The sequence below is a fragment of the Bubalus kerabau genome, chromosome 15 (genome assembly GCF_029407905.1).
Source record: "Bubalus kerabau isolate K-KA32 ecotype Philippines breed swamp buffalo chromosome 15, PCC_UOA_SB_1v2, whole genome shotgun sequence".
Taxonomy (NCBI): domain Eukaryota; kingdom Metazoa; phylum Chordata; class Mammalia; order Artiodactyla; family Bovidae; genus Bubalus; species Bubalus kerabau.
In genome coordinates this window covers 60325899-60342468 of record NC_073638.1, presented here as the reverse complement: position 1 = coordinate 60342468, position 16570 = coordinate 60325899, and the positions used below count along the sequence as shown (strand labels likewise).

Genomic DNA, 16570 nt, shown 5'->3' with positions numbered 1-16570 from the left:
TATAAAATAGTACATACTTTTCCAATTTGGATTCCTTTTATTTCTTTTTCTGCTCTGATTGCTGTGGCCAAAACTTTCAAAACTGTGTTGAATAGTAATGGTGAAAGTGGCACCCTTGTCTTGTTCCTGACTTTAGAGGAAATGCTTTCAATTTTTCACTTATTGGATGTCTATCATATGTCAGACTTAAAAAAAAAATGGTATGTACTTTCTCTCTACCAGTCTACAATATTACTCTATCTACAATATCAAAATTACTCCCACTTTGCTGATATTTATTTTTATTTTTTTAAAGGAGAAATATGGGTTGATCAGATATATGGCACCATTGCTCATGATTACTCGTTTAAGAAGTTACAAGTCAAATAATTGGGGATACCAGTAATGACATTTATTGAGCATTATCTGAGCTAATTCTCTAGAAAACTCTATGTTATATGTATGATTATCTGCTGCTGCTGCTGCTAAGTCGCTTCAGTCATGTCCAACTGTGTGTGACCCCACAGACGGCAGCCCACCAGGCTCCCCAGTCCCTGGGATTCTCCAGGCAAGAACACTGGAGTGGGTTGCCATTTCCTTCTCCAATGCATGAAAGTGAAAAGTGAAAGTGAAGTCGCTCAGTCGTTTCTGACTCTTAGTGACCCTATGGACTGCAGCCTACCAGGCTCCTCCATCCATGGGATTTTCCAGGCAAGAGTACTGGAGTGGGGTGCCATTGCCTTCTCCGATGATTATCTACATGTGCCTTATAAAAACCTGAAGTTTAGGGAAGTTGCTCCAGGCTTATCAATAAAAAGCAGAGGATTATCCTAAAGTTGTCTACGTGTGTGCTTGTCACTCAGTCATGTCCAACTCTTGCAACCCCATGGACTGTAGCCCACCAAGTTCCTCTGTCCATTGGATTTTTTAGGCAAGAATACTAGAGTGAGCTGCCATCTCCTCCTCCAAAGCTAAAGCTGTCTACTTACAACTATTTACAACCTATCACTCCTTATCTGTTACACTTGAAGGCAATGCAGGTGTTTCACATTAAGCCTATACATAGAATATTATTAAGACAGACACAGTGAGAAAGTTCATTCTGAAAGGAAGCTAAATTCATGTTTCTATTTTAAGGTTCCTCTGTCCATGGGATTCTCCATTTTAAGGTTTAGTATTATATTTAATTTGGATTCTACATGACAGGTCTTGGACAGTGGGTACTATCAAATTTTTACCATTTAGGACTTATAAAAGTTTAGGGTATCTAATCTAGCCATGATTTAGAAGCAAAATAGATTCAATTTGAGGCCTTGTTTATAGAGGGACTGGATTGGGGGTGCCAGGAGCAGCGGTGAGAAAGCTATAGTTGGTCACTTCTCTTCTTTATTTTACCACACAGATATCCATGCCAATGTAGAAACCAGAATAATCTTTTTCCTTGATTTTTTTCTCCTTAACTTCACATTTTCCATCCCTCCTTCTAAAATGGTATAAAATATACCAAAATTGCATTTCTGAATCACTAACAGTCAACTGATACTTTCACCCTCCCCTTAGAAGGAGGGCAGTTTGCCAGATTCATGTTCAATATGTTGCTAGCTTTGAGAATCTTTTTTCTTCTCTCTTTCTCTTTGCCAAGAGAGAAAAGGAGGTGAGAAAAGAAGGGATCACTAGACAAATCACTATGGGTATGTTTTTTCCTGAAACATCCTCTAAAATCTCATGACATTTAAGGTTATATGATGAGGCATGGTATCTGACTCAGGAAGAACTGTGTATCATGGTTTAAATCCTTCTGAAATATAATATTTTATATAATCCTACAGGGTTTCCCAGGTGGTGCTAGTGATAAAGAATCTGCCTGCCAATGCAGGAGACACAAGAGACACAGGTTTGATCCCTGGGTTGGGAAGATCCCTTGGAAATGGCAACCTGCTCCATTATTCTTACCTGGAAAATTCCATGGACAGAGGGCCACAGTCCTTGTGGCTGCAAAGAGTTGGACATGACTGAGCAACTGAGCACACACACATAATTCTACTACAATTGTTGTTTATCCCTTTGCTGGCTTGATAAAGAAATTTTAACTTGTATCTGCCTACAAGCCATCTGTCAGTTCAGTCACTCAGTCGTGTCCGACTCTTTGTGACCCCATGAATTGCAGCATGCCAGGCCTCCCTGTCCATTACCAACTCCTGGAGTTCACTCAGACTCACATCCATCGAGTCAGTGATGCCATCCTGCCATCTCATCCTCTGTCGTCCCCTTCTCCTCCTGCCCCCAATCCCTCCCAGCATCAGGGTCTTTTCCAATGAGTCAACTCTTTGCATGAGGTGGCCAAAGTACTGGAGTTTCAGCTTTAGCATCATTCCTTCCAAAGAAATCCCAGGGCTGATCTCCTTTAGAATGGACTGGTTGGATCTCCTTGCAGTCCAAGGGACTCTCAAGAGTTTTCTCCAACACCACAGTTCAAAAGCATCAATTCTTCAGTGCTCAGCCTTCTTCACAGTCCAACTCTCACATCCATACATGACCACAGGAAAAACCATAGCCTTGACTAGACGGACCTTCATTGGCAAAGTAATGTCTCTGCTTTTCAATATACTATCTAGGTTGGTCATAACTTTCCTTCCAAGGAGTAGCGCCATACAAGCAATGAAAATCAGGACCCTGGGGAGAAGTCTCACATGAATATTTTGAATACTCATTTGTTTTTTAAAAGAGTATTTTATAGTGATAATATTCCTTCTGGTCAGTTAGTGAAATTATTCTAAGAACTATTGTGGAAGAATTTTAAGAAATTATTCTCATACTACTTTTGGAAGAAGCAAGGTAGGCAGAGGAGTACTAGATAAACTGACACAAAGGATAATTTAGAAAATATGAGCAGTGGGCCAGCAAAGAGACAGAACTGGGAAATGTGGGGAGCAGGTATCTTCACCAAGGATGGAATATGATATGAATCATGCCTAAGGCTTGACAAATTTGACTACAAATAAATAATTGCTTTAAGCATAAGAAAAATAAACAGCAAAGGAAATGTTTTAATATCACATATCAAACGCCCCCCAGATTTAAATATCAGTAACAGCAATAACAAGTTGAATTTTCTAAGCTTCCTCTCGAAAAGCACATGTTCCTTCTTGAAAAACACTTCTCAAAAAGTTCAGTCATAACCGTGTCCAGCTCTTTTCGACCCCATGGACTGTAGCCCACCAGGCTCCTCTGTCCATGGGATTTTTCAGGCAAGAATACTGGATTGGGTCACCATTTCCTTCTCCAGGGGATCTTCCCGACCCAGGGATCAAACCCATATCTCCTGCATCTCTTGCTTTGGCAGGGAGATTCTTTACCACTGAGCCATCTGGGAAGCACCTGGAAAGCACCTGGGAACATATCATGTTCATATGAGGATGTAGAAATTTAGCCTCAGGGTACTCTAGTGGGTGCTATAGGTATATTTAAGTTTTGCAGGTGAGAAAACAAGAAGGGCTGTGGTAAGAATCATCATGATCACAACAGTGATTTTCACTATTATGAGAGTGATGGTTGGCATACTCTGCAAAGCACTGTGCTAAATTCTTTGTAAGCATAATCTCATTTAATATTTCAAATAACCCCATTAACTTGGTATTTATCACCTCGGAGAAAAGAGTTGGATGTGGTTACAATCCTCACCTAGAGTCAGTAACTTCTACGAGGCAAGGGCAAGATTTGAACCTAGATCTCTAAGATTCTGAATCATTATTGTTAACCACTAGGGAGAAGTACTCCCACTGAAAGCCCTATGTGATGACATACACTTGAGGTCACAGAGTGGACAGACCTACAGAATGCTAACGTTCAGTCTGCAAATCTATATTCAAGAAACAGAGTACCCCATATTCTCCCAAAGCAGCTGCAACAGGCAGTGATGACCACACTGTGGAGAACAGGCTGTCACTCCCTTCATCAGCACAATGTGTCAGGAAAGATGAGTGGGGGCCGGCACAAGTGGTGGATGAAATGGAAGGGTGGTGAGTCATGCTCTCATCTTAACATCTAAAAATAATCTCAGCATATTAAAAGAACACATTTCCTCCCATAAAAATGAATTTTTTTTTTTTTACCTATATGCCTGTAATTTTCCATTTCCAAACTGTAGTCCATTGGCACTGAGATATATCCCTCGAAAATATTAACTATCATTCCAAGAAGCCAGGGAGCCAATTTAAATTGTGGCACCTATACAGGCCATTGATAATGCAGGCTGAGAGATCAGCTGGTTGCCAGGAATGTCCTTTGAAATAACTTTAAGAGAAATGGGCATAGTTCAGAGGCCTTTAGACACAGTTAGTATCTTTTGCTCACAAACTCACTCACCAGAGGTCTTTAGGAGGTAAAATAATTTGTCCAGCTCCATCAAAATCCACATCTAGGCCCTCACATTCATATGAAAGAGAAGCAGACAGATTTCCCCATTCCTTGTAATCACAGCAATAAATCTGCCATTATTGAGGAGATCAAACCCTGGGTGGTTTTTGAAGGGGCACCAAAGGGACAAAGGCATATGCCTGGTAGGATAAAAATACATCTAAGATCTGCATAGTGAATCACTGGTTATTTTTAAAACTGAAACGGAATTGATCTGAAACTTAGTTATATATGCACTCCAGACATGGAAGTCATCTTGAATTTTTTGCTGACATCTGTGGAATCCAACAGAAAAAAAGGAAGGAAAATGCGATATACCAGTTTGTCTCCACTTCCTGTGATTAGTGGTCAAAAATTATACTGATATTCTGACCAATTAAAGCCTCAAGAAGTATAGCTTTACCCCTGACACATCGCCATGTGGTAACTTTGTCAAAATAGCTGCTTGGGAAATGTTTAATCAATAAAAATGAAGGTATTTGAATATGTGGAAAATGTCAGCACCTCGGGGAACAGATAGCAGGATGCAGCTGTTTGTTAATTAAGTTTACAAAGACCATAAAATTAATGAAGCCAATATCTCATATATGTCGTTACTAGAGAAACAGCTGTTTCCCCCACTCTGACTCAATCTATACATGTCCCACCCCCACAATAGCTGTCATGTTTTGTGAATACTTGCTTCATCTACAAACCTTAATCAATCTTAGGAGAATTTACCAAAAAGGTTTTCAGAATTTCATCATGGATCATTGCATTTAATTGGTGACTCAGTTTTTATAGACTGTTACTGTGAGTTATCAGATTCCCATTTCATTTTGGGAAAGCACACAGAGAAAGAGGTGGGTAAGTGAGGAGAGTTACAACCCAATTACTAAGGTGCAGTAGCTCCTAGGACATGCATTTTTTCAGACAAGAAAATAGAAAAACAAAAGATAACACATCACCCAGGGAATGACAGAAGCAGAGTATCTAGTTATAATTGCCATGTAATACTACTGGGCTTCCCAGGTGGTGCAGTGGCAAAGAATCTGTCTGCAATGCAGGAGACATGGGTCTGATCCCTGGGTTAGGAAGATCCTCTGGAGGAGGAAATGGCAACCCACTCAAGTATTCTTGCCAGGAGAATCTCGTGGACAAAGGGGCCTAGTGGGCTATAGTGCATAGGATGGCAAAGAGTCAGAATGTGACTGAGCAACTGTGCATGCATGCATGGTATACTACCATTGTCTAGTCATATATACAGATCAAAGAAACCAAAATCATAGTGCCTTACTTACACCTCACCAGGAGTACTGTGTCCATTTCAAGATACCATTAATTATTTAAAACACTGGCTAATTTGAACACTCTCAAAAAGGAGACTAGGGTTATAACAGACTGAAATCCATCTCTTATTACTAATTCCAACCATGCTTACATGAGAAACTATTATAAGGGCAATCCAAAGTAAAAGATGTGAGAATACTTTTTAAAAATATGGTAGAATAAATCTCATCCTGCTCATGCTCATCATCATTATTAATAATTTCTTTTAATATTTTATAGATGATTCTTAAAGTTATATACTTAATTTTAGTATTTTAGGTGAGATTATAATTATATAATAGGTATTGATTAGTTTCTATTCTAGGAAACTAATTCAAATCATTACACAGACTATTTAAATTTTAAGACTCAGTTCCACTTTGGTCCAAAACTGGTTTTCTTCTTTTTCTCCTCATTTCTTTCCCTTCCATTCCAAGGCTCAGATCTTGCTACAGTTTTTCATGAAGAAAAGTGGTAACACTATACACCAAAGGAACTCACATTTATCTTGATGGTACTGTTGTGACATGGTGACACTGAGAAATAGTGACTCTATGAAATGACACCTATAGCCACTATTATTGCTGTTGTTCAGTCGCTAAGTCATGTCCAACTCTTTGAGACGCCATGGACTGCAGCACTCCAGGCTTTCCTGTCCTTCTCTGTCTTTCGGAGTTTGCTCAGACTCGTGTCCATTTAGTCAGTGATGTTATTCAACCATCTCATCCTGTGTTGCTCCCTTCTCCTCCTGCCCTCAGTATTTCCCAGGGTCTTTTCCAATGAGTCAGCTCTTCACATCAGGTGGCCAAAGCTTCAGCATCAGTCCTTCCAATGAATATTCAGGGTTGATTTGCTTTAGGATGACTGATTTGATCTTGTGGTCTAAGGGACTCCCAAGAGTCTTCTTCAGCCCCACAATGAGAAAGCAACAATTCTTTGGCACTCAGCCTTCTTTATGGTCCAACTCTCATATCCGTATACAACTACTGGAAAATCCATAGGGACCTTTGCCGGCCAAATGATGTCTCCACTTTTGAATACACTGTCTAGGTTTGTCATAGCTTTCCTTCCATGGAGCAAGTTTCTTTTAATTTTGTGGTTGCAGTCATCATCCACAGTGATTTTGGAGCCCAAGAAGATAAAAGTTGTCACTGTTTCCACTTTTTTCCCCTTCTATTTGCCAGAAAGTAATGGGACCAGATGCCAGGATCTTAGTTTTTGGCATGTTGAGTTTTAAGTCATCTTCTTCACTCTTCTCTTTAACCCTCATCAAGAGGTTCTTAGTTTCTGTTCGTTTTCTGCCATTAGCATGGCATTACCTGCTTAATATTTAATTTTCATAAAAAAATCACTGACTTTTATTTTCAATCTTTTTCACTTTTCTTCGAATCAGTAACTTTTTTCAAATTTTGGAAAACATTTTCTTCTGCAAGATTTTTATTCAAAAAATTTCACTCTCATTTCTTTCCATCCTGCTCTTTTCCTTTCTGTACTACAAGTGACTATTTTCACTAGTTTTCTGTTTTATCCAGCCACTGTGTCTTTTAAAAAAGCAAACATGTTTTTGTTTACACATATATATCTTTTATATACATATATACATATCAACTGATATATATATATACAAATATATCTATATTCCCTCATGCAAAAAATATATCTTATATATATTAATTATATATAATCTTATATATAATTGTATATATATTATATCTTATAATATTAAATAACAAGCTACTTTGGCAATCATTCCATATCAGTATTCACAGATCCCCCTGTTACTTTTGCTGCTGATTAGTGCTCCAGTGTGTGGAAAGAGCATAGTCCATTCACAAGACCCCTTACTGCTAGTCCTGTGTGTTGCTGCCAGTCTTTTATACAATCTAGAGTATTTTCTCAATTTGTTCCACCCTCTCCTTCCCCAACTGTGTCCACAAGTCCATTCTCTATGTCTGTGTCTCTATTCCTGCCCTTCAAATAGGCTTACACGTATACACTACCATGTGTAAAATAAATAGCTAGGGGGAAGCAGCTGCATGGTACAGGGAGTTCTCATCAGTATTCTATGGTGACCTAGATGCGTGGGATAGGGGTGGTGGGAGGAAGGCTCAGAGGGAAGGGATGTATGTATACATATAGCTAATTCATGTTGTTGTACAGCAGAAACTAACATAACATTGGAAAGTGACTATGTGTATTTGCCTCTTGTTTGGAAAATCCCATGGATGGAGGAGCCTGGTAGGCTGCAGTCCATGGGGTCGCTAAGAGTCGGACACGACTGAGTGACTTCACTTTCCCTTTTCACTTTCATGCATTGGAGAAGGAAATGGCAACCCACTCCAGTGTTCTTGCCTGGAGAATCCCAGGGACGGGGGAGCCTGGTGGGCTGCCATCTATGGGGTTGCACAGAGTCAGACACGACTGAAGTGACTTAGCAGCAGCTCAGATGTGTCAGAAAGTACACGTCTGTGACCCCATGGACTGTAGCCTAAAAGGCTCCTCTGTCCATGGAATTTTCCAGGAAAGGATAGCAGAGTGGATTGCCATTTCCTACTCCAGGGAATCTTCCTGACCCAGGAATCGAACCTGTGTCTCTTGTATCTCCTGCATTGGCAGTTGGATTCTTTACCACTGTGCCACCTGGGAAGTCTACTCCCACAGGCAAAAAAAAGAAATTAAAAAATAGAGCTGCTGCTGCTGCTAAGTCGCTTCAGTCGTGTCCAACTCTGTGTGACCCCATAGACAGAAGCCCACCAGGCTCTGCTGTCCCTGGGATTCTCCAGGCAAAAACACTGGAGTGGGTTGCCATTTCCTATCTGTAAATCACTTGCTTTTATCACTCTGCTTTATTGTTCTTGAAGCCTGGACCATTCCAACAGTACCTTGATCATTAACTTGCTTATTTCCCAGTATAGATACCAGGAAGCCAGATATTTTGTGTGTTTTACTATACCTGCATTACCTAGAATAGTGCCAGGCATTTTCAGAAGCTCCTTCACTGAATGAGTGCTTTTGCTCTGCCCCTTTAAAATATCTTGGTGGTTAATGACTTTTGAAAAGGAAGATGAGGAAGTAGTCATTATGGTAAAAGGAGATAAGCTGCAAAGGTGGTGATTTTCCATTTCATGAGACGAAGAGGTATCTTCTGCCTGACATAACTTAGCAACAAGCTAGGGCAGACAGTGTGTGGAGTGGGAGGAAGAGAACACTCGAGGAATTGTAGAAGCAAAGTATTGTAAACATTCAGAGTTGGGATTTTTATTCTAATTCTATTACTTAGTAGCCTATGACCTTGGACAGATTAGTTAACTTCTCTGACCTGTGGATTCCTATCTATAAAATTGCAACAATAATAATTACCTCATAGAATTGTTGTAAGGATAAAACAGGATAATCTATTGAAAAGGCTTAACATATAGCATATGATATCAATGAATATTAATCATCATTGCCATTACTATTAGAGGAAAACAATATTTAAGTCCTTCTAGAATCTGGATAAACACAGTGAGAATATTATACTTTGCTGTTGTTGAGGATGTAGGGTCATAATGTAACTAGACACTGACTCGACATTTAGAAAACAAATACAAATCAGAGTTAATAAGCACTGCAGATAAAGAAGCCAAATCTCAAAATGAGACCTGTTCCCAATGTGTTGGCCCAGTGCTTTTTATGACAGAAGAACAACAGTAACGTTAGCTACCTTATTATTTGACAGACATGATATGCTAGATGCTTGCAATGCAATATTTCATGCTATCTAAGTACATTAAAAAACTTCTTTTCAGTACCAGTGCTATTTGAAAGAGAGAACTGGTTAAGTCATTTATTAGCTACTAAGACCAAAATTTGATTTCCCTCCATCCCCAGCTAAACTGTAGTCACATAAGAAAATCTTGAGGGAAAAGAAATGAGCAATAGTAAATTTTGATATTCAATAAGGAGAGCAGGATCTGGAAAGTCTGCATAATGATGGCTGTTTTGGAGACTGGGCTCTCAGGAGGACCACACTGGAAAGGCTCAAGTGACATTGTACGAACTGGGAAAGAAACAGTAAGGCTACATAGGCCCTCAAGGGTGCTGGAATGTAATAGGGTGTCCAATAGGAGAGGTTACAGACACCAACTTTGCAGCTTTGTCCCAAGAGAGGTCACCACAACTGTATGCAAATATTTTGCCCTTGTGAGGCCTAGTCCCATGTGTCTCCCCTCATACACTCTCTCCTAAAAACAGCAGAGCACAGGATAAAAGGGTTTCTGTGTCTGCAATGTTTACACAGAATCTACTAAAGCTGCAATGCTTGATTCATATTTAATCACCAGATAAAAGTCAGTCTTGTAACTTTCAGGAGCTAGACAATGCCCCAAGTGAAAAAATTTAATGAGGCCCACTTTTTACTTTTACTAGGGGGACAAATGATTTTTAAATGTATATATGCACAGTGGCCTCTGAGTGAAAAACTTAGGACCCACTGCTCTGATTACAAGATGCAACCCTCCTCAAATGCAGGGTTTGATGAATAATGCATCAGGATTGAGGGAGAGGTGGTAAGAAAACAGCAGACAACAGTGAAGGAATCAAGGGAATAAAGGGAGAACAGAGCAAGTGGGCTCTATCGTCCCTGATTGTAGGAAGATTGTATCGCTCTTCCATGAGTGTGTTAGGACTGAAGTTAGAACTGCAGAGTCCTAATGGCCTTTTAAAAACATTTTATTTAACACTGTATGTTCAAATACTTAATTAAATGTTTACTAGTAAACAGACATCAGATGCTTCAAAATCTCACTTAATGTAATTAAACTACATATATTGTATGCTCAGACAACTGTGCCTTGGCTTTGAGAATTCTTTAGATACTCATGAAAATCCGTATTTAGCATTCTAGCATACTTTTAAAAGTAGTCTCTTGGTAGCAAGAAACTACTTCCATTTTTTAATGTCTCCCTAAGAGAGAGAAGAGTGATTAAGAGGAATTGAAAAACACAGGAAGGACCATAGAAACGTAGATTTCATCTGTATTCACTATTGGTGTTCTATCTATACCCAGATATCTTTCTTGGCATTTCCTGTGTAATGTCATTAGGACTTTGCCTTTCAGTCATTACAAGTGGGAATGTTATCTATCAACTTTGAATCTCTTTTATTATTATATGACTAAGTATTTGTACAAATGCCAACCCCTTCAATATACCACTGAAAAAGCAATATTACATAAAACATGCACATTATATTAATAATAAAAAATGAGTCATCTTTGCATTGGGTTTTTTATTGTTATTCATATATTTCTCTCTTTTAATTATTCAAGTAATGCAGGAATAAATTCTTTATGTAAAAAATTAAAACAAATTTCAGCAATAGGAAAAAAGCATAGGTCTTGAATTTTTTCATCTTAATTCCTTCCCCCCAACTGCCACTATAATTGTTTTGTTGTGGATTTCTCTAGACCTTTTCCTTTACTTTTACAAAAACAAAACAAACACATAAATGTGCATACAGTCTGGACTTCCCTGGCAGTCCAGTGGTTAAGACTCTGAGCTTCAAATGCAGGGCACATTTTTGATCCCTGGTTGGAACTAAGATCCCACATGTCACTTCTTATGGCAAAAAGTAAAATGCATATATGATATAGTATGCTGATAGCTTATTTTATTTAATAGACAAATAGAATCATGCTAGATATATTGCTCTGTAACTTACTATTTTTACTTCCTAGGATGACTTAGGATCTGTTTATATCACTACACATAATATCTACTATATTTTTGGAGACACACAATACACCAGAGTTTGTATCACTACTCAAGAATCGATGAATTTAGATTATTTATAAATTTTCCCATTAGTGAAAAATCCATGCATGTGACTCATTGTGAGCCATATCATATGTATAATGTATAATGTATACATATGTATAAAGCCTTATCATATATATAATCTTATAAGTGAGGCACACAAATGCAATTACTGGGTCTAACAAAATGCTCATTTTTTTTTTTCCAAAATGCTCATTTTTATTATGAAGAGGCATCATATTTGCCTCCCAAATGGGCTGTACATGCTTACATCTATTTCCCCATATATTACCCATAATTTGATTATGGTAATCATTTTTTAAATGTTTTGTTTTACATTGCATTTTCCTAAATAATACTGAAGTTGAAATTATTTCCATATTTTTTTTAGCCAGTTCTCCTATAAGTTGCTTGATTATAGGTTTTTGGAATATTTAGATATTTCTCTGACCTTTCTTTTTAAAATTTTATTTAAGGGATTTTTTCCTATAACCTAGATAGCTATGCTATGTTTTATTTTATTTTGGCATGTATTTTCCCCGTATACAACTTGTCTTTCTATTTTTCATACTGTAGAAGATTTCAGATTGGTGAAACAAAATTATCTTTCTTTATGCAATTTACAAATTCCCTAGGAAGGCATTTATTTCAAGGTTATAGCCATATTTCTCTACATTTTCTGCTAACACTTTTTAATTAAATATAACATGTAAACAAAAACTTAATAAATCGTTAAGTATATAGTTCAATAAATGATCACAGAATGAACATAACTATGTAACCACAACCCAAGTTGTATCTTTGATAAAAATTATTTATAATTTTACTTGATTATCTACAGATTCTTTGGGGACATTTTAGTGTATAGAATCATTTCTGTGAATGACTAGTCCAATTAATTCCTTTCCAACCTGCATACATTTTATTTATTTTCTTGCCTTATTTCACTGGCATGGTTATGCAGTACAATGTGCAATATGAATGATAACAATCGGCATCTCCTCTCTCCTGCCTGAATTTAGGGGATGAATTTTCAGCATCATTTCATTAAGTAAGATACTTGTTGAAAGATACTCAGTATTAGATGGAGAAATTCCTTTTATTGTTAGTTTTCTATTTTTAAAGTGTGAATTTATGATATTTTTGCTTGAGTGTTTCTTTTGAATCATTTGAAATTATCATTGTCTTTTGTTCTATTAATATGTCATTCCTTATATTCATTTTCAAACATTAAATCAACCTTGCATTCACGGATCAATCCATCTTTATCATAATACCATATATCTCCAAACTTTAAAAAATATATTTCATTGGAATTCTCAAGTATTTTGTTTAGAATTTTTTTATGCATTTGAGTTTGGGAGGGACTAGGATATCTTTTCTTGAAATATTTTTGTCAGGTTTAGTATCAATACTATGATGGCCTCATGAAATTGCTCTCAGTTTTTTTATTTTCAGAAAAATTTTATATACAATTGCTTTCTATAATGGCCAATCTAAGTTTGGAATTTTATTTTTAGGAAGATTTTAAATTACAGATTCAATTTCTTTAGCTAATAATAGTAAGATTCAGATATTCTCTATCTTCTTATGTCAGTTTTAGCAGTTTTTATTCTAGCAGACATATGTTCATTTCCTCTAAATTTTTAAAATTATGATCATAAATTTTTTATAATATCTTTTCTATAAAATTTTCTGTATGATCTAGAATTTTTTTGGTTATTTTTGATATATTTGTATCGGGTCTTTTTTGATCAGACACACCACGAAGTTAACCATTTGTTATGTCACTTTTCAATTTTGAGCAGTACTACTCTCTAATTAGTTTTTATAGTTTGTTATATAACAAATATATCTGTCTGTCTGTCTTTCTGCCTACCTACCTATCTATCCATCCATCCACCATCAGTCTAGATTTTTATCCATTTGTGCAAACTGGAAGACTTTTAAAACTCAAGTCTATCACTTATGGAAAGTTTTTTTTGAATAAATTGTTAATTAATACCCTCTCTTCTTATTTACACTTTTCTCACTTAAAGGTATTCTCAATTAAGTATTTCACCTCCTAAATTGATTGTCTGCTTTTGTTATATTATCTCTTATTTCTAATTATCTAATATCACCCCAGTCAGGGTCCCAGTAGGAAATAAGTATTGAATTAGAATAATTCAAGGAGATTTTAATATAGAAAATGTTTTACATGCAGCACCCTAGAATAATAACATTCAAACTATTACCATTGTTAGGCCCAAGGGATCAAAGAGGGAGTGGCTTATTTAAAAGGTCTTTTCTTTGTTGACTTAAAAGGTCTTTTTCTTTTTCGCTATTTTAAAACTCAACTGTACTTTTTATTCAGATTCCACGAATATGTCCACTAATACTGTTTTAGGACATATCACTAGATTACACATTAAATGTACTTGTCTCCTTAGTCTCCTCAAATCTGTGACAATTCGTCATTCTTTCCTTGTCTTTCATGATTCTGACAACTTTGAGGGTTTGCTCAGTTATTCTGAGGACTGTCTCTCTATCTGAGGACTTGCTTGATAGTTTCTCGTTATTGGACTGAAGTTACACAGTTTTGGAAAGGTAACACAAAGTGATTATTTTTTTTCCCAATACATAGCAAGGGCCACAAATTGTCAATATGTCATTTTACTAGTGACAGTAACACTGATCACTTCATTACGGTGCTGTCTGTCAGGTTTCTCTACTATAAAACGATTCTTTTCCTTTTATAATTAATGGATATCCTGAGGGAGATACTTTGAGCCTATACAAATATCCTATCTCTCCTCACACTTACATTTCCTAATTTTATATTCCTTTGGTAGATCTTGATTGACAATTATTACTGTAAAGTTCTAATTAGATTTTCCATTTCCCTCATTCCACCTACATTTTTTAATTGGATTTCATTTTTAAGATAGCTGTCTCTTACCCCCAATTATATTTAGTCAATTATTTATTTATATCAGCACAAAACCATGGAATTTTTTTTTTTATTCTATGAGTTATAACCCAATATTCCTGTTGTTAATTTTACTCCTCCAATTATTTCAAATTAGCCACTGGGAAAAATAAGAGATCTTTGGCCACTGAGAGAATCTTCTGACTTGTTTTACAAAAATATCCAAAGGGTAAAAAAGAATCTAAATAGCTTTGAGGAAAATTTTCATTATACCTAAGTTTTATGCCATTCTATCATCATTAGTGTATGAGATAAGAGGAAAATATTTGCTATAAAGTTCTCAAAATATATATTACCTAAGGTCATTTTCTTTATGTATTACTCAGGTATTCTGAAAAGAACTGACATAATGAACTTAAGCATGAGTTTGTCGTGACTGCTGGTCAACAGTATCAGTGAACACGGAATAAGTTAACATGATAAAAGGAATACATAATGTAAATAATCATTTACAAGGTAGCAGTAATTTGTATTTGGAAGAAAAAATAATCTGCATAGTTTCAACTTGTAAGAAAGGAGAGATTTGGTTGGGAACAAATAAATGAAAAATTCTAGGAGAAGATTAAGATGGTGGAGTAAGATAACCACATACTACTCTATGTGGAACAATTCTCACTAAAACTAACTGGAAACTTGCAGGAAAACTCCTATGCAACTCAGGGTGTAGGAAAGACACACACTTTATCAGGTAGGAAGGGAAGAAATGTGATCAGGTCAAGATCTGTACCCCTGGGAAAAATCTCATAGAATCAGAAATTTTACAGGCAGACACATACCTTGCGGAGTGAACAGGTCGAGCCACAGATTGGGCGTTCCAGTCCTGGGGTCCTATGCTGAGGAGACAAGCTCCTTCGGCTGGTTGGAAGACAGCTGGGGCAACAGAAGGGCTAGGGCAGGCTGGACTTCATTAGCGAGGAGCACACTTGTTGGCTAGCCCTCAAGGTAGGACAGAGAGAGGTCTGCTCTTTAGCAGATGCCTGGTTTCAAGAGACTGCTTCGCTGCTCTAGTCCAAGTGGACACTCCAGCCCTGCTCACTTCACACCACAGCAGGGCACTGGATCTGAGCAGCCATGACTACGGAAAAGCTAGACCACTGGAAGCAGATGTATCCTGGTCCCAGGGCAGAGCCTGGGTTGGGTAGCACTATCTATTGTTGATGCTTATTCAAGAGTGCCTAAGAAGCTATTCAGATTTCAGACACACCCTGCTCCACCACACTTCACCCCTGTAAATGCAGAGAGATCACAAAAACCCTGGCCGCCCAGCAGAGCAGCTCCACAAAAAGGTGGGAGTGGCAGAGGGTGGAGAGAGTGATCAGCTGTGGGAGACAAATGGGACTTGCCCATGAGAGCTCTGCCCTAGCAGCTACCAATTTCCTGTGACAGCTTTGCAGTGAGCCCCAGCCTGAGCTGAGCTAACACTCTATGGGTTATTCAATCCCATCAGCCTAGTTCAGTCTCTCAGTCGTGAGACGCTTTGCAACCCCATGGACTGCAGCACACTAGGCTTCCCTGTCCATCACCAACTTTCAGAGCTTACTCAAACTCATGTCCATCGAGTCAGTGATTCAATCCCATAGAGGCCCCATTCAATTTATGCCACAGCACAGTACTGGCTCTAGAGTACCTATAACCAAAGAAGAGACTCTCTGTTCAAAACCTTCCCAGTTTCTCTATATGCCAAACTCCTTTATATTCTATAGATGTTGGCTTAGGTACCACATAAGAATTTTTCCCTGATCATACAAGTTCACTTAGGTACCATGATGTACTCTGTATCCCAGGAGATATTTTTGTACTTCACTTATCATAATCTGTAGCATTTTTTGTTTTTTTCTGCTCTATCTGTTCCTAATTAGAATAGAATTTTCAGTAGGGCAGGGACCTAGTCTGTCTTTTTCACATCTGTGTCCCCAAAGGATAGTGCTTCTTAGAAGGTACAAAATAAGTAGTCAATATTGGAATAAAAGAATATATGGATGAATGGTCAAGTATTAAGGTAAAAGACATATGAGGATTTATTGATAATTAAATACAGTATAACCTTGATGATCATGATAACCTTGAGCATCATGATGATCATGATGACCAGCATCCA

At 37.4% G+C, this 16570-nt stretch overlaps 1 long non-coding RNA gene across 1 annotated transcript in view; it reads right to left on the bottom strand.

The window, feature by feature from the left end:
- LOC129629258 (uncharacterized) overlaps window positions 1-15796 on the bottom strand; it is a 93563-nt gene extending 77767 nt beyond the window's left edge. The window contains exon 1 of the long non-coding RNA XR_008703111.1: window positions 15249-15796. This is a non-coding gene — a long non-coding RNA (uncharacterized LOC129629258). The remainder of the gene's footprint in view (window positions 1-15248) is intronic.
- Between the last annotated feature and the right edge of the window lie 774 nt (window positions 15797-16570).